The sequence below is a fragment of the Canis lupus genome, chromosome 29 (genome assembly GCF_003254725.2).
Source record: "Canis lupus dingo isolate Sandy chromosome 29, ASM325472v2, whole genome shotgun sequence".
Taxonomy (NCBI): domain Eukaryota; kingdom Metazoa; phylum Chordata; class Mammalia; order Carnivora; family Canidae; genus Canis; species Canis lupus.
The window spans coordinates 36263901-36282870 of record NC_064271.1 but is presented as its reverse complement, the minus strand read 5'-3'; the positions used below and the strand labels follow the sequence as shown (position 1 = coordinate 36282870).

Below are 18970 nucleotides of genomic sequence, written 5' to 3'. Positions count from 1 at the left end.
TCCACCAGTCCCCAAGGAATCAGAAGATGGCCGATTTATTTTTCAGGATTTAGGAATCCCCCAAGAGCCTCTTTTTTATAAAAAAAAAAAAAATCTATCTAACAGAAAACAAGAAGGCAACCACACTTTGCCTTGTTTTTTTTAAAGAAAGGTACCTAAAAAAAAAATAAAGGTACCTAATTACTTGAAATAGTTTTGTTGCTCCTTAGGCATAGAACACCATTCCACATTGACATTCTTTATGTCACTTTAGGGATAGAGTCGAGGGAAGGAGGATTGATTGCATTAGTAAGATCATCGGATACTGATTAAGCTGCTTTTTTTTTTTTTTTTTTTTTGAAGAGTCAAAGTTTTCTTCGAAAGGGCTATAGGTCACTGGAGGCCTCTCTGTTGCTTCCATTTGGCTTGCTGGCAGGACAGAGCAGGGTGTTGGGGGGCGGGGGGGAGCACAGAGAGGTTATCCTCTCCCTGAGTTTGAGGCACAACAAAAAGTTTACTTCAGCAACACAGAGGAGAGCTAACAGGGTCCTCTCCAATTGGCTTTCTCTCCATTTCCACGAGTGCTCACTGGAGTCTTAGGGCTGCCTTTGAAGCTAAAAAGGAAGAGAGAGCAATCCTCCTCGGAGGCTGCTATAGCCTGAGGTTATTTAGGCCAAACAAGCTCAAGAAAAAGAAGCCTTTCAAGTGCACGGCCTAGTTTACTTGAGCTTTGTACTGTGGCTTCAAGCCAAATTCCCAACTAATAAAATTTTTTTACTGTTGTCATTCGGTTATTTTTGCCCTTGAATTTTGCTTTATAAGAACATACCTCTCAGAAGTATTGGGGAGGTTATAATTATTTGAAGCAATTTCAGGGACATCCTTGATACTCTCGGCAAAACATCATTAAATAGTACCCTGAAACTCAAATTTCTAAACAATGTTAAGCGTGAAAAATTGCTTTAGAAGCAAAAATGCTATTTTTGTTTGCAGAATACATTTTACTGGTATTGGTGTCAGTAAAGGCCCTGACAAGACGGTACACAGAGTAATAAAACTTTTACAAACCAGGCCGTGAAGGTCCACAAGATCTTGATAGTGAACCCATGACCCCGCACATTGAACAAAGGCTACCCGTGCTCCTCCCTACACCTGTTCATCTGCTTTGCTGGGTTTGGAATTTGAGAGCTCTCAAACACTAGGAGAAACACAAATGATTCGAATACCGGTAATAAAATCATATCTACTGCGAGCCACACTGCAGCCCACCATTGAAATTGTGCGATGAACAGTACTGATCACCATAATATGCCATGCTCCAGGTTCCAAAAGCAAACGCTCAAGACTTCCCATTGCACATACATTTAGAAATAGGTCTTATCTGCTGCTTGCGAGGGCATCCTGTAAATTCTGACTTTAGTATACCAAGTCTCAAAGATCTCCACCCGGATGGTTTCATCTGCTGTTTCTAGCAAGCCTGGGGGTGGATAGGAGCCATGGCTGGTCCCTTAGGCGAGTTACTATGCTCATGTAGCTGCTCTCCTAAATCGTCAGGGGTTTTGCATGTGTAATCTGGAAATGGATATTGAATTGCATAGTAATTTGAAAATGACGCAAAAACATTAGTTTTACAATACAGACCACAAAAACCAAAGCTGGAACAATATGGACATTGAGGTTATGATAATGAGGATGAGGGGAAAGTGCTGTGTTTATTCAGGATTTTAGACAGCTGGTAAAGATTGTTCTACTCTCTTTTCCTAAATGATGGCACCTACTTCCATGGCTTTATTAACCATTAAAATGCTGGTGCCTTCTAAATTTTGCATCTCCAGGTTGTATTTCTCTTCTGTGTTTTCTGACTGGTATAGTCTTATGTCAGCTCTCTAGGGAAAAAAAATGCCACTTTGATTCACATTGTTTTTTTTTTATTTATGATAGGCACACAGTGAGAGAGAGAGAGAGAGGCAGAGACACAGGCAGAGGGAGAAGCAGGCTCCATGCACCGGGAGCCGACGTGGGATTCGATCCCGGGTCTCCAGGATCACGCCCTGGGCCAAAGGCAGGCGCTAAACCGCTGCGCCACCCAGGGATCCCTGATTCACATTGTTTTAAGGCATGGTCGGGGCTGGTTTTGGATGGAGCTGAGGCTCTATGGCAGCATCTACAGATAACTAAGCTAAAGAAAAGACAATTTATGGGGCACCCTGGGTAGCTCAGTGGTTGAGCATCTGCCTTTGGCCCAGGTCATGATCCTGGGATCCTGGGATTGAGTCCCGCATCAGGTTGCCTGTGTGGAGCCTGCTTCTCCCTCTGCCTTTCTGTCTCTCATGAATAAACAAATAAAATCCTTAAAAAAAAAAAAAAAGAAAAGGCAATTTATGTAGGCAACAAAAGCAGATGGACTCTATCAAATCTGATGTGCTAAAATTGCTTTAGCTTATTTTTAATAACACATTTTCTTTATTTGTGACACTATGGATTATTTTTAATTCCAAATTATTTTTGTTCTTTAACAGACCTCAAAAGTCAGTTAGATAAATCATTAGGCTAAAAATAGAAGACTTAAAATAAGCACAGTTTATTACTGGGTTGATCCATGATGGACAGATGAAAAACCTCCCACAGATGAAATATCTGTACAGACAATACTAAAACATGACGTGAGGCTATCTGGTGTTATGCTAACATGTAAAAGCTCACATAGTATTTTCAAGGCAGGTTTGCAAAAGAAAAGGTTGCGACTGATTGTTTACAACTGAAATAATGGGATCCCTGGGTGGCACAGCGGCTTGGCGCCTGCCTTTGGCTCAGGGCGCGATCCTGGAGACCCGGGATCGAATCCCACGTCGGGCTCCCGGTGCATGGAGCCTGCTTCTCCCTCTGCCTGTGTCTCTGCCTCTCTCTCTCTCTGTGACTATCATAAATAAAAATGTAAAAAAAAAAAAAAAAAAGCTCTACAACTGAAATAATGATCATGCCTCATTTTTAGGAAATTGATATTTCAAAATATTAATTCACAGAAAACCTGAACATGGAAACAAGAACTCTTGCTTAACACAAGACAAGAAATTATATAGACCTTTCTATGAGACTTTAGCAATCATTAAAAAACCATATTCTAGCCCGAATTGTATGAAGGCATGTTTTCTGCTGACTTCAACAGATAACACCTTTACATAAACTCAGCTGAAATATTTATACTCAGGGAGGTATGTTTCTCCAAGTTTATTTTTGAGAACATTTGCACAATGAAGTTTTTCTTTGGTATTTGTCTATGCTTGCCCTTATTTCTCATTCGATTTAACTATCTATCCTATAATAGCAAATACTGTTTCAGCAGGGAAACATTTTTCTGTTTGTCTGAAAATATCAGTGTGTTTTTTTTTTTAATTATTTATTTATTTATTTACGATAGTCACACAGAGAGAGAGAGAGAGAGAGAGAGAGAGGCAGAGACACAGGCAGAGGGAGAAGCAGGCTCCATGCACCGGGAGCCCGACGTGGGATTCGATCCCGGGTCTCCAGGATCGCGCCCTGAGCCAAAGGCAGGCGCCAAACCGCTGGGCCACCCAGGGATCCCAATATCAGTGTTTTTATAGGTGAATGTTTTAAGTCTTAAAAACACAGGACAACTTTATTTGTTGTCCCATTTGCTTTTTTCTTTTTTGTGTTTTGAGGCTGACACTGAACACCCTGGAAAACAATATCACAGGTTTCATATTTTTCCACTTATATATTTTATTTAAAAACATTCATATGAAAACTTGAATGAAAAAATATGAAAGAAGATTCACTCCAGGAAGCAAAATGGCTGTGTGAGCCCTACAAAAATCTTATTCAGAGAGTGAAGAAACAGCAACATCAACCCAAAACTGATTTTGTTGTATGTCATTTACCTGCGTAGGTGTTTAAAATAAAAAAGTGCTCCCAGCTGCTTTACTTTCACAGAACAAAGGATTTCATGTTAACCTCTTCCAAAAGTTATCAGTTTGTCAAACATTATATTACCAAAACCCAATACTACTGAGATAAGCTGTATAGAATTTAGTGGCAAAAAAAGACAATTCATTAAAATGCGAATTTTAATGCTACCTAATAAATTAGTAACCACCTTATGGCACTCTAAGATTATAGTAAATACCTAGGCATTTAAATGAAAATGTAACTTTATTACCTTTTAAAAAAAACTTAGGCTAAACTTGAATACGTCAGTGATGCCATTTGTTTTCCTTCGGGACTATAGTTTCTCAATATTGTTGTAAATATTTCTTACTTTAAATGAATTTGGATTGAGGAAAATGTTTAGAATGTTGGTTCCTTTTTACCTGTATGCCTCGTGGATTGGTGAGAAGAGCTCTCCAGCACTACTTTTGCCCTGCAAGCACGCGGAGGCAGAGATTCCTTAGTTGGGATTCCTCAGAAGGGCTGCTCGAGCTTCTCCACTTGATCCTGGAAGACAACTTCAGGCCCAGCTGTGTTCACTTGAGCATGAGTGAGACAGACTCCACTACAATCTCCTCCTACCTATTTCAACATTTGTAGAATAAAGATGATACCTTAAACTGCAAATAAACATCAAAATTGATTCCATTTTTATTATATAGAAGATTAGCATACAAAGCACTAAGGATATTTAACACCCAAAGGAGAGCATTTTGGTGGATTTCCTTCCAGTATTTTTATGCGTACTTATTTTCAGTATATGTTTCCTACACAGTAGTAAATCCTCATTTTGTGGGTCCCAGATAAGATTGCCTATTATAAAAGGAAATATACAAGTTCAGCATTGAGTTAAAAAATAGAGCCAAGATTTAAAAAAAATGATATGAAACATTGAAATACCAGGGAAGAGCACAGAATCAGATTTTCACATTACCTGTATCACATTGAAGACAGAGTAATTAAGGACGATGTCCCTTCCAATAAGAGAATCTACTAGGAATCTTTGGTTCCAAAATAAAATTAGGAGGTGACGTGGATAATAGATTCCATATTGCTTAGTAGTTTATCTGTGCAAGGGAGAATCTTGCATTGCTCGTTCCAAGGTTGAAATACAGTCCAAGGAATAATATTTAATGCATTCTTTCCATGTGATCATAAGTAATTTTTACTGTTTTGGAAATAATTTTGAAATAAATCCCTGATGGGGTTGCCAAATACAAAAAAGTGCACTTCATAAACCGGGGATTGAGGAGATATTACAAACAACTCTATTTACTCTAGAAAAATTCTCCTTATTAAATAGAATTTTAGGGGTGCCTGTGTGGCTCAGTCATTTGAGCATCTGACTCTTGATCCTGGCTCAGGTCTCGATCTCAGGGTCATGAGCTCAAGCCCCATGTTGGGCTCCATGCTGGGAATGGAGTCTACTTACTGATAAACAAATAAATAGATTTTTAAAAATTATTCTAAGTTAGAGATGTTCAACTGCTTAGAGGGGAGTGTTATTTCATCAACTTACTTGTAAGGTAATAAATATTAAGTTATAAAAAAAAGTTAATGAAGTTAAAGCTTTAGAAATACAAGGAACCATTTTTATTACAGTGTTTGTCGTATTCCCCAATAGAAGGATCTGTGTGGAACAAACTGAATATCCGATTTTCTTAGATTTCAAACTCATGTGTCCAACAACTCCGTGGGAGGTTTTCTCATTGCCAAGTAGCCTATAATCGTGACATAAAGTTTCTTTCCTTTTAGCTTCTTTTTTAAATGAACCAGTGTCATCAACGTTCATGTATCTTTTTTAAAGAGACAACGAACTTCTTGAAGGTTGGGACCATGTCTCTCTTTTATATTCCTGGCACTTTTCAATGGCTGATATACCTCAGGCAATCAGATGGTGTCTTTTTTTTTTTTATTAATTTTTTTTCTTTAAATAGGCTCCACGCCTGGTGTAGAGCGACACAGGGTCAGAATTCAGCACCCTGAGATCAAGAACTGAGCTGAGATCAAGAGCTGGATGCCCAACCAACTGAGCCACCCAGGTGCCCCAAGGTGTCTAACAAATGAATGAATGAGCCACTTTCATATTAGTGCTCTATACTCCTTTCAGTATTTCATAACAAAACAGGAAATTATTTTTTTTAACTCCTCCATGTCCTTCTTCATCTTCATTATCAAACTTTATTAAATAGCTGTGTTAGTTTCCTGTGGCTGCTATAACAAATCATCATAAACTGGGTGGCTTAAAAACAACATAAATTTATTCTTTCACAGGTGTAGGCTGAGTCATCATCCCTGGGAAAGCGGAGAATCTTTCCTTGCCTTTTCCAGCTCTAGTTCTTTGGTTTGCAGATGCATCGCTGAGTCCCTTCCTATCTTCACATGGCCTCTCTCCTCTCTGTATTTTCCTCTTCTGTCTCTAATAAGGACATGTGTTGTTTGCTTTAGGGTTCACCCAATTAATCCAGCATGATCTCATCTTGACATTCTTAATTACATCTTCAAACATGTTTTTTTTTCCAAATGAGACCATATTTTAGGTTCTGGAGAGACCATCTTTTGGGGATGTCTATTCAACCCGCTATAATAATTAAACGTGCAGATTTCTTCCTACTGAATATTTTACACTTTTAAAAATAGGCATAGGGGATCCCTGGGTAGCTCAGTGGTTGGTGCCTGCCTTTGGCCGGGGGCGTGATCCTGGAGTTCTGGGGTCAAGTCCCAAGTCAGGCTCCCTGCGTGGAACCTGTTTCTCCCTCTGCCTGTGTCTCTGCCTCTATCTCTCATGAATAAATAAATAAAATCTTTAAAAATAAATACATAAATAAAAAATAAAAATAGGCATAAATATTTGTATTAGTGGCACAAATGTTAAGCTGACATTATAAAGAGCCTCAAAAAACATGGTGGCCTAAAAAAAGGCAGAAGCTTATTTCTCTCTCATCTTACAGTCTGGCCAGCCTAGGCTGTAGAAAGGCTCTGGTCCATTAGGTCTTTAAGGGATCCTGATGCCACTGATGACTGTCATCTCAGTATCTCAGCCCAAGAAGCAGGAATAAAATAGAGCAAAGTATTTCCTTTAAGCAAATGAGACTGGAGTTGCAGGCATCCCTTCTACTCTGCCGTTCTATCGCTGAGAATTTATTTACACGGCTACTGCTAGCTGCCAGGGAGACTGGGCGATAGTTTCTTTAGTGGAGTGGCCACATACCCAGATAGAATTTTAGTACTAGTGGAAGGTAGAGGAATGGAGTGGAAATCACTAACAACATGTGAAAACTTAAAAAAAGAGGCAAAACTTTAACTCTCCAAATCATATATTTTTAAATTAAATAGCTCATTGGTAGAATTATTCACAAGTTATGCATATAATTACACCATTTGTCATCTTCATTCATAGGCTGGAAAATAAACATTAACTTTCCTGATTTCTTAAAATTCTTAATGTCTTTGGCATTAATTATCTTAAAGGAAGAGATTACTCTGACACTCTTCAGAAGTCAAATGATAGGCACTGTGTGGTTAGTCATTGTTATTTTCCTAGAACTATCATTAAAACTTTATTAGAAAATATATCTGTCTTGGGTAATTCATCCCCTGGTTTCCATGAAAGAGTGTTTTTCTGGACTTTTTGTCCTCCACCCCTTTACTCTTCCACATGGTGGTGGAAGGAATTACCTGGGAGGAGGATGACAGCCATTCTCTGCGCTAAAGATTCAAACTTTCCCTCTAATGTGCTGTTTTGAGGACTAGACTGGCGCAGTTTGTCATTACTTGGCTTTTACTCCAAGACAGACTCCTCATCGACCCTATCAGTGATAGAGTTAAAGTTTGGGTCATCCTTTTCCAGACTCATGCGTCTCTTCCAGTTTAGAATTTAGGTGGTGAGAAGAAGGAGTAACATATGAATCCCTCTAATTTCAACAATGACTATGAAGCTTCTTTGTTTCCCACATGATTTGTGAGCATAAAAATAGTGAATCAGAACGTTCCTGAAAGGCTACAGCCAGATATTATGTTTAATGTTGTTAAAGATACGGTAATATTTCTGTCCAAGGGAGAGATCTGTTTCCAGTTGACACCCAATCTGATAGTTATTCTTCTAATTTGAAAGGAGCAAAACATAATACCTTACTCCCATCCCACTCCATACTTTCCTCCTACCCTGCTCCTACCTCATCGCTACCAACAGGCAGCACACAGAGGCTGGAGTCTAATATGAAAGACAGAGAGGGTTAATGGGCTGCAGAAAAACAAAGAGAAGCTATAATGGGTTATAACTATTTAGCAATGAGAACTGAACAAATCAACCTCCTTAGAAATGCCACTGGCAGAGATGACACTGATGGAAACATTCAGAAATTGCAAAAAAGATAAAGAAAGGTTTGTACAAGGAAGTGACCATTTCCACAGCCCTGCAAGAGGAAAGAAAAGCACGAAAACACAAGAAAAGGGCCAGCAGAACCTGGCACCGTGAGAACAACAGAGAACAGAACAGAGATGGCTCCTTAGGCACACTTGGCTAAGGATTCAGTTGCAAAGAGAAACTTGAAGCTAAAATCAAAACTTTGCTGAATTGTTATTATGGGTTCAATTTAGGATCAAGTTACTCATATATACTTCACTTTCTCTTCTGTGGTGTCAGCCAGTTGTAACCGATCCTTCATGTTGTGTCTACAAAGTTCCTACGTATCAGGGGAAACTCCTATAGTTATTAAGAGTATATGGAGGCTGGAAAGACCACAGCTGATACTTGGAATCAAAGTTCCGATGTTAATGGACATAGTGGGTAAATAGCACCCCTAGATGATGCTACCTCACAAAGGCCTGACCATACCTGAGTGGGCTTCATGTCACACATTTTTGAGGAGTGACTGATGAATGACCATGACCAAGCTATCCCTCTCCCTCTCTCTCTCTCTCTTTGGCTCTAAAAGCATTATACACGACACTGGCAAGAAAGTCATCTGAGGGATCCCTGGGTGGCTCAGCGGTTTGGCGCCTGCCTTTGGCCCAGGGCGTGATCCTAGAGACTCGGGATTGAATCCCACCTCGGGCTCCCGGTGCATGGAGCCTGCTTCTCCCTCTGCCTGTGTCTCTCTCTCTCTGTGTGACTATCATAAATAAATAAAAATTAAAAAAAAAAAATCATCTGAAATTTTGCAAGATTTCTTAGAGCCCATTTTAAAGATTTTGGTAGCATGAGGTCCTTTGAATAAATTTTATAGTATTTTGGTTACATTATGGAACATAATTTTAACATTCTGAGATTCCTTCCCTTTCCCTCATTCCCCATATTCGATCATTCCAAGTAATCTTGATTATGCTTCTAGACATTCTTTTTTGTTGTTGTTTGTTTATTTATTTATTTATTTATTTATTTATTTATTTATTGCCTCTAGACATTCTTAAGTGTATTTCCTCTTTCTGTAAATGGGTTGAGGTCCATTTACTTTGTCTCTTGGACGTGTGAAATAATCTACCAAGTGGTTTTCCTCCCTTGTTCTCCTCATAGCTGCCAGTAAACTTTCTAAATCCAGATCTGATTCACTCTTTCTCAAACTACACAAATTTCAGGTACTCTCAATGGACTATAGGATAAAATCCCAACTCTAAAGAAGTGGTTCTGAAAGTGTGGAACCAGGACCAGCTGTGTCAACATCACTAGGAAATTTGTAAAAAATGTAAATTCTTGCCCTCTCTTACCCCAAATCTGCAGAATCAAGATCTCTGGGGATGAGGCCCAAGGATCTGTGCTTTTAAAAGCCTCCAGGGGATTCTGATAAGTGTCTAAGTTTGCAAATCACTGCTAGAGATTGGCCCAGCGGTTATGCTGTCTCACTTCCCACCCCCCAGGCTCACATGTGTCCTCTGTGCATCTGCCCTCAAACCTTCCCACGACTTCCCAAGCATACTGTGCCCTTTCACATTTCTGTGCTTTGGCACTTCCTGTGTCTGAAATGCTATTCTACTCCTCCACTATCTGGTCAACTCCTACTAGGTACCTTAAATCCCTTTGGAATAAGCAGGATATAAATAAGTGTATACTCATCCTTCAACATCCAGCTCAAATATCACCTTTCCTGCAAAACTTTCTCTGATACCCAGACAGATTTAGTCACTCCTTCCTCTGTGCTGCCCTTATATCTAACGCTCCATGCTATATTTGTTTATGCCTCTCACACTGCAAGATGGATCTGTGAGGGCAGTCTCAGTTTCAGTGCGTCCTTTAAAATGCTGAAATCATAGATGTTCCCAATAAATAATTACTGAATAAGACCTTATTTGGTGGTTTAAGAAGCAAGCCTGTCTACCCCTTCTGTTTGGTTTTTTAAAATTCCTTTCTGTTGACTGAAGATGAATCCTCTTCTTCCAGGGGAGATTGCTCTCTTCTTTCTCTTCAAATGGGAGGACAGATTTGAGAGAGAATGACATGAAGAGATGAGGCAAAAGAAAATCAGCCAGATGGGTCACTTTATGCCTGAAGGTCAGCAGAGTATGCCTTTCTTCCGGAACTCTTACTTAAAACAAATAATCTTGAAACAAATCCAAATTTTAAAAAATATTCTCTAATCATATTTTTCTTCATAAACCTTCATTTATGAGAACAGCTGAAAAGCCACAAGTATTTAATACATGTTGGAAATCATAAAATTCTGTGTATGTATGCCAGAAAATAATAGATTCAGTCTACAGAAATTATATCAGTCTCTGATCATATTTTCTATACTGGGAAGCAAGGGTCATTGATAATAGGATATTCTGAAATTTTTTTTCTTTCTAAACAAAACTTTAAAAATAATATTTTATATTCATTTGTCTTCCTAATATCCTATATGGTGTTAATCAATGTAGTGTCTAGACTGAGCAATACTTTGTGTGTACATCTACTTGTTTAGTAACAGTTATAATAACCGCAAGGCTTAGCATTTTCCTACACTGTCATGAATGAACAACAGTTTTCTAACTGAACCTCGATATATTGTTTTCACAGAATTGAAAAAATTTGAAATTAGAAACACCAAATCTTCTGACTGTTCTGAACTGGAAGTTCTATCTGTACCATCAGCCTATAACTTCCCATTTTCTCACCATGACTGGTAATTAGCTATATAACCACTTAGCTGATATGAGTGGGTGCTCCCCCCTTTTCCACTACTTTTGACCTGCTACCTTCACCAAGACTCACTTCTTCCGGGTCAAATATGTATTGAAGAGCAGTGTAAGAGAAGAGGGAGGCTGGAGATACAGTCCTGAAGAAAATGTGTACTGGGTAAAGGATGGGCGGGTGTGTAAGCAAAATGATGGTGGATCAAGGCTGGACAAGATTATAGAGTTTCCCATCACAATGGTAATCATGGACAGAGGGAGTTAGAGATGAAGACTGGTTATATTCACCATTAGCTCTTGGAACTAAGGAAACCTAGGAACAGAAGGAAGGACGCTTTTTGGAAATGGCCAGCCATCAGGAATCGTCTACCTTGCCCCTGCCATCCCAAACCTCTTGACACCACTCTGATGCAGCCATTACCCATGCTTTGTAACTCAGTTAATGTTCTCTTCTTCACAATTAGACTGTCCCTCCTGAAAGGCAGGAAACATCTTTAGTTCATCTTTATATCCTTAAGGCAGCTGGCAAAGTATGGATTCCCAAATAGGCTTCTGATGAACAAATAAGTTAAATATCATTCAGAAAGAGTTAGTTGTTAACACTGAAATAACCACCTCACACCGGGTCCAGACTCTCATTTAAATTATATATCTTAAGCAAGTCTGAAAAAAAAGAAGGCACTTGTCTTCTGTGAAGTGCTCCAAAAGTAGTGTTCAAAGTATTTGCCTTGCTAGCTGGAGAGCTTCTCGAAGAACAGAACTGTTCTGATTCCACCACTTGATTCATTGCTTACACTTTCCTTAGGCTGCAGGAGTAGTCACTGAAGGATGCCTGGCCTGTGTGTCCACTTGGCACAGAGTTTCAGGAAGAATTCAAGGCTTCTGAAACTCTATTACAAATTAAGCCAGATTCTAATTCTGATCCCAGAACCCTAAAATCTCCCCCAAAACCTACCAATCAAAGATGTAAACAAGAAGTAGAGAAAGATAAAGACATCACAATCATGCAAAGACTCATAACGGTCCATGAGAAACAATTTGCATGAATAACAAGAAATCCTAGCAATAAATCCTAGCAAATTAATTTAAACTATTAATTTCAAAATACCCACATATCAAAATGTACTTGTCATTATGGATGTACTTATATTTGAGTAAAGGTAATATTGGGAAATATTGTAAAATCCATAATTATAAAATAATTTAGAGTTTGCAGAGTAATTTACCATTGAATTAGTTTTTAATAGCATCTTACCATTTTGCATTTAAATGTGATTAATTAATAATGCTTGATTGGATTCCCTCTTCTACCTCCTTCCCTCTCCTCACAGATACTAAGAAAAAAAGAATTCAAATGACAGACACAGTGGCAAGTCTAAAACAAGGAGGCTGGAAAAATGTACCCACTGTATGACTGACACCTAAAGAGCTGAGAAGATAAGCCAGGGAAATTATTTGTGATCAGGGAAATTCATGGAAATCATGCCCTAGGCTACGAAAGGGTAGAGGAAAAACTGTTTGCATCTCTCCAAATAAACCCCCAAAGGTGGACTCCATTATGATTAGAAATCAGCACTGGCAAATTTGCTTTTGTTTCTGGCCATTCCTTTAAACCTGAGAGAAAGCTTCCCGACATCTAATCCTTTCCCCTCATCTTTTTCAGAACCTGGTTTCATCACTTTCTTTGTTTCTCAACCCTTTTCTCTCCCCAGGCTGCTTCATCTCAACTAATAAACACGCTGGAGTATCACGTAATCTCGCCATCTGCCTCCCCTGGCATTCCCTACTAGCTCTCACCCTTTTCTTCCTTCCTTTCTGTTCAGGATCATCACAAGAGCTATTTAAACTCTGCTCTACTCACCTTTCCAATAGTCCCAAACTTCTGAAATTTGCCTTTCATTGAAAGAACTTTCCCTAATGCCATAATGGCTACTTTTATTTTTTAAAAAGATGTTTGTTTGTTTATTTATTTATTTATTTATATATGGGGGAGAGAGAGTTGGTGTGAACAGGGTGAGGAGCAGAGAGGTAGAGGGACAACAAGCAGACTCTCCACTGAGTGGGGAACCTGAAGCAGGGCTCGATCCCAAGACCCTAAAATCATGTCCTGAGCTGAAGCCAACAGTCAGATGCTTACTTGACTGAGCCACCCAGGACCCCTGTAAGTGGCTATTTTTAAAACAGATTATCTAAAAAACATTTTTAAATGAATGAATGAATGAATGAATGAATGAATGAATAAATAAATAAATAAATAAATAAATAAATAAATAAATAAATAAATAAAACAAATTTTCTAAGGGACACTTATTGGTCCTTCTTTCACCTTGAACCCTTTGCGACACTGGGCACTGGTGACCCTTCCTTCCTTCTTAATATTCTCTCTTCCTTGGACTTCCAGTGTAATGATTTCTCCTGACCTTTCATGATTCCTGAACTTTGATTTTAAAACCTGGTTCCATCACTTTCTCTGTATAGTCTTGGATAAGTTGTGTGAACTTAGGTTAGTTGTACTGAACTAATCAGCCTTTGACCTTCTTAGCTGTCAGTCAGGTCAGGGTCCCAGTGGGTGACAGAGGCCATAGTAAAGAGTCTAATCAAGGGAGTATTACGAGGATGGTGAAGCATCAGGAAACCATTGGCAGAGCCAGGTGGAGCTGGAAACTTGATAGAGGAACTTTGGTCATGGGAGAATTCAGTCACTGCCAAAAATAGTGAAGCTGGGTTGGGAAAGTGTAGTAAATACTCTGACCCCTTCTTACTCCTACTATCGTCTAGTATTCTTCTGGTGCTTTCCATTGGCCAAACCTTAGTGGAAACCCAGAGTATGAAGGAGGCTGGATGATGGAAACTCTAGAGCTCAGCCTCCTGAGACACACAGCAAGGCAGGGAAAAGTAGAGAATGAACCCTGATGGAGGATCAGCAGAAAACAGCCAGTTACAAGTGCACTACCTATCATCTCCTTCATTAATTTAAAACTATTTCATGTGCCAGGAACTATTCTAGGGAATACAGAGAATCCCAAGACAGAAAAGATGACCACTTTCATGGTGCTTTTGGTGTTCTTAGGGAAGACAGTAAAGCAATAACCATAAGTATTTGAGATCACAGATAACAATTGAAGAAAAGGAGGACTAAGACTCTAATGCAGACTTCATCTCTGAGACTACTGTAGAACTTAAAATAAATAAGAAGGGAGGAAGGAATAATAAACTTTTTAAAAGCTAGGGGAGAGTATTCAAACAAGAGAGATTAGTAAGGGCAGAGTGCAGGCGTCCTGAAGTTGACACCAGGTTGGCTTATTCAAGGGAGAGACAGGAGGCCAGTATGGCTGGAGGGAGGGTAGCAGGAGATGAGGTAGGACTGGTTGGCAGAAGCTAGATCACAAAGGGCTTTGTAGACCAGGCAAGCAGTTGGGATGTTTTTGCTAATGCAACAGGCTGGGGTGGCAGGTCGGAGCGTAAGTTAAGGCATATCTAATTTCCATTTGTACAATATACCTTCAGCAATTCTGCGAAAAATAAGTTGTAGCAGGCAAGGATGGAAACATCCTGTTATAGTTTGCACTGTCCTGACTGCTCCCAGGTTCAGGAGAGCTGCGGGGGTGGGGGGTGGGGGTGGGGGGAGTGGTTTGTAGGGGTGGCACTCTTTGGATGAGGATGGGTGCCTGACCTCAGACTGGTTGGCCACTAAAGATGTGGCTTAGAGATAAAGGGTCTTGCAATTAGACTGTGCTTCTGAAATGTAGATGAGAGGATAAAAGAACTAGCAGTCAGTAGTGTGAGGACAGATCAAAGAGGTAGAGAAAAAAATGGAGATCCGATGGGAACGAAGTAAGAGAACAGCTTCTGTTTCGAAGGGCCTGGATTCCTACTAGCTACTCATCTATATCCATATAAACACTTCTGCTTTCACCTTTTTAATTAAGGTGGTCTCTGGATCTCTCTTTCTTACATGCAAAATAGTCTAATGAACACAACAGTGTTCTCAAGATTTCATTCTTCCCTTCTCATTCGTATCAGTCAGAAATGACAAAGATCTGCTGCGGTAGCAAATAAACCCCTCAGATCTCAGTTGCCCAAAATGACCAGTGTTGACTTCTCACTCACTTTAAACACCCATCATGAGGTGAATGGGACTCTTTTCTGCATCATCCTCCCTCTAAAACCAAGACTCACGGAGCATATCCTCTCTAGAACATTGTTGATTGCCATGGCAAAGAGAAAAAAAGAGTTCTGGAAGGTCTTGCATCAGCAATTAAATGCTATGCTCACAATTCACGGCAGAATGTGTCACGTGGCTCATTCCAACGACAAGGAAGCCAGGAAATGCAACCCTACTTGTACCTGAAAGAGTACAGAAAATATCTGATACATTTGCCACCATTCACTCATCCATAACCATGGCTTTGCCTGCTGCCTATGCACCAATGTCAAAATTTCTAGAAGCCCCATTGTCACTCCTTATCCATATTTTCAACTACCTACTGGAAGGCCACCATTGGCTTATATCATAGATATTTCAAATCTCAAGTACCGAGACTGAATCCTTTATCTTTCCCAGAAACTTTGTGTTCTTTCTCTCGGTTAGTGGTCCCATTATTGAGCCACTATATCAAATAAACTCAAGTGTTATCTTTGACTCCTCCCTCTCTCCCACCATCCAGTTAGTTGCCAGGCCTACAGATGTTCTCCTCTAATTTATTTTCATCCTGCTAACCCCATGACCATTACCCTACTTCAACCCTTCATGGATTCTTGCCCAGGCAATTTTGTTGGTCCTCTCTCTGGTGTTTCTGCCTTAATATCTTTTCCTATAAACTGTGATCATTTATTCATTCCTCAAACATTTATAGAGTCCTTACTCCTTCTTAGTGCATAAGTAATGAGCCTACCTTGAAGAAATTCAGTCTAAAGGCAGAGACAGGGCAGCCTGGGTGGCTCGGTGGTTTAGCGCCGCCTTCAGCCCAGGGCGTGGTCCTGGAGACCCGGGATCGAGTCCCACATCGGGCTCCCTGAATGGAGCCTGCTTCTCCCTCTGCCTGTGCCTCTTTCTCTCTTTCCTTCTGTCTCATGAATAATAAATAAAATCTTAAAAAGAAAATAAAGGCAGAGACAGTGATGTAGGCCAAACATTTCAACACAATGAGCAAATGTGGTAATTATGTAGCGAATAGTGGAGAAATGGAAAGGAAACATCAAATTGAGTGTGGTGCTGATGGGAAGGTAATGTTGGAAGCTTCCAGAGAAGTATAACTTCAGCTAAATGAGAAGGCACTAGGGAGCTGCTCCTCCACCTGAACCACAGCAGCTGGAAAAGGTGGGAGGAAGAAGCATGTGTCTGACATCACCGAAGCACTTGTCCTGACTCAGCCAAACCAAGGTGGATTGAGAAGAATGGCGTGCAAGAGCAAGCAGGAACCTGATCAGCGAGGACCCAAAGTGTCCTGGTCAGTCATCCAGCAGGCAAGTGGTGGAAGGTCATCTAATGAAGTAAGAAACTCAAAAGGAGGAGCAGGTCTTGTGGGGATGATTATTTTATTTATTTTATTTTATTTTATTTTATTTTATTTTATTTTATTTTATTTTATTATTATTTTATTTTATTTATTTTATTGGGGGGATGATACTTTCAATTATGGATACCTTCACATAGCTGAACACTGATTCCAGGCATAGTAGCAAGCATCTAACTTTTCTTTTCTTTTTGATTTCTTTCTTTTTTTTTGCATCTAACTTTTCTACAGATGACCCTTGAAAAATGTGGGGATCTGATCCCTACAGCCAAAAATCCCTATATAACTTTTGACTCCTTCCAAAATTAACAATAGCCTACTGTTGACTGGAAGCCTTACCAATAAATGATTAACACACATTTTTGTATGTATATTATGTGGTGTATAATTTTATAATAAAGGGAGCTTGAGAAAAGAGGTTATCGAGCACATCATAAGGAAGAGAAAATGCATTTACAGTACCGCACTAGAATGAAAAAAATCTATGAGTGGACCCACGCAGTTCCAATCACTGTTGTTCAAGGGTCAGCTGTATTTTAATTCTCACAATTCTACGAGGCAAAAGTGTACTATTATCTTCATTCTGTAATTTAAAAGCAAACACTGAGATTCAGAGATTAATGACTCGACCGCTTCCACCCTTACTAAATCTGTTCTGCATTGGAGCCCAAGCTGCCAGCCGCGTACCAAGCCCTGCGAAGTTTAAGGTTCCTGCGGGACCAACCCCCGAGTGTGTCCACAGGCTGGAGGGCAAGGGGAAGGAGCAGCTTGGGGTGGGGCTGGGAGGTCATGAGAAAGGGGGGGGGGCACGGTGGGATCAAAGCAATGCGCGCGGATGAGATGGCTCAGCCGACTCTGAAAAGGAAGAAGAGGACAACCAGGGACATGAAAGTTAAAAAAGGGCAAAAAAGTGGAAAAGACACCAGCAGAAAGAGTTGGAGGAGCCCTTGGACAGCGGGAATCCTTGAAATGTCTCTCCGTCAATCTTTTTTTTGGGAAGTCCCTAGGCCAGGTGTCCCTACTATCAAGCCACTTATAGCAAAGGACCTCTGGGGTCAGAGGGGGCATCGGGTCAAGGGTGGGCCTTTCTACCCCACTTCTCCATGCCTGAAGGACCACGTGGCGACCTGATATCCCACGTGGGTGGACTACCGGGGAGCTTCACTGTCATCAGAGCCCATCAGGAACTCTTGTTCCTCTAGGGCCGCCCGGGGGACTGGGTGCCAGCGTCCCCAAAGCCGCTCGCTCCAACAGGTTCCTGCGCAAACGACCCACAGACCCACAGGCGGCGGCCAGGATCCCGGGGCAGCTGGCGGCCTGGACGGGTCTCGGGGGAGGGGAGGAGGGGGGCGGGGGGGGGGGGGAGTGGAGGAGGGGGGGCGGGAGGAGGGGGTCAGGGGGAGGGAGGAGGGGGGTAGGGGAACGGGGAGGGAGGAGGGGGGTAGGGGAACATGGAGGGAGAGGGGGTAGGGGGCCAGGGGGTAGGGGTAGGGGGTAGGAAGGAAGGGGGAGGCTAGAGGGAGGGAGGAAGGGGCAGAGGGAGGGAGGAGGGGGCAAGGGGAGGGAGGAGGGCGGTGAGGGGGAGGGGAACAGGGGGAGAGAGGAGAGGGGCAGGGGGAGGGAATAGGGGACGGGACAGGGAGGGAAGAGGGGTAGGGAGGGGGTAGGGGAACGGGGGAGAGGGGAGGGGAATAGGAGGACGGGGGTAGGGAGGAGGAGGCTAGAGGGAGGGAAGAGGGGGCAGGGGTAGGGAGGAGGAGGGGGCGGGGGGAGGAGAACAGGGGTAGGGAGAAGGGGGTAGGGAGGAGAGAGGCAGAGGGAAAGAGGAGGGGGAGGGGAACAGAGAGGGAGGAGGGGGCGAGGGGGAGGGGGTAGGGAGGAGGGGGCAGGGGTAGGAAGGAGGGCGGGGGGGGGGGTGGCAACAGGGGGAGGGAGGAGAGGTGCAGGGGAGGGGGGAGAGGGATTACCTAAGAGACACTTACTGTCCCCCCTTCACCTTGGACCCTTCCTTCCTTCCTTCTTAATATTCTCTCTTCCTTGGACTCCAGTGTAACGGTTTCCCCTGACCTTTCACGATCCCTGAACTTTGATTTTAAAACCTGTTTCCAAAAACAAAAAAACAAAAAAACAAACAAACAAACAAACAAACAAAAACCCTGTTTCCATCACTTTCTCTGTTACAGCCTCGGGTAAGTTGTGCGAACTCAGGTTAGTTGAGGGAGGAGGGGGCAGGGGCAGGGGGGAGGGGCAGGAGGAGGGGGAGGGGGGGAGGAGGGCAGGGGCAGGGGGAAAGTTGCGGGGCAGGGGGAAGCGCGCGCCCGCCACGGGAGGGAGGCGGGGAGCGCGCCGGGCCCCCAGCCCTCCCCAGCCCGCCCCCGCCCGGCCCCCGCCCGGCCCCCGCCCGCGCTGCCCGCGTCCCT

General features: G+C 41.9%; 1 long non-coding RNA gene across 1 annotated transcript in view; it reads right to left on the bottom strand.

Annotated features, from left to right (window-relative positions):
• LOC112650754 (uncharacterized) overlaps nucleotides 1–18777 on the bottom strand; it is a 30265-nt gene extending 11488 nt beyond the window's left edge. The window contains exons 1-5 of the long non-coding RNA XR_007407199.1: nucleotides 18533–18777; nucleotides 17238–17405; nucleotides 17013–17133; nucleotides 15930–16125; nucleotides 4308–4544 (exon numbers count right to left, since the gene is read on the bottom strand). This is a non-coding gene — a long non-coding RNA (uncharacterized LOC112650754). The remainder of the gene's footprint in view (nucleotides 1–4307; nucleotides 4545–15929; nucleotides 16126–17012; nucleotides 17134–17237; nucleotides 17406–18532) is intronic.
• Nucleotides 18778–18970: the final 193 nt, after the last annotated feature.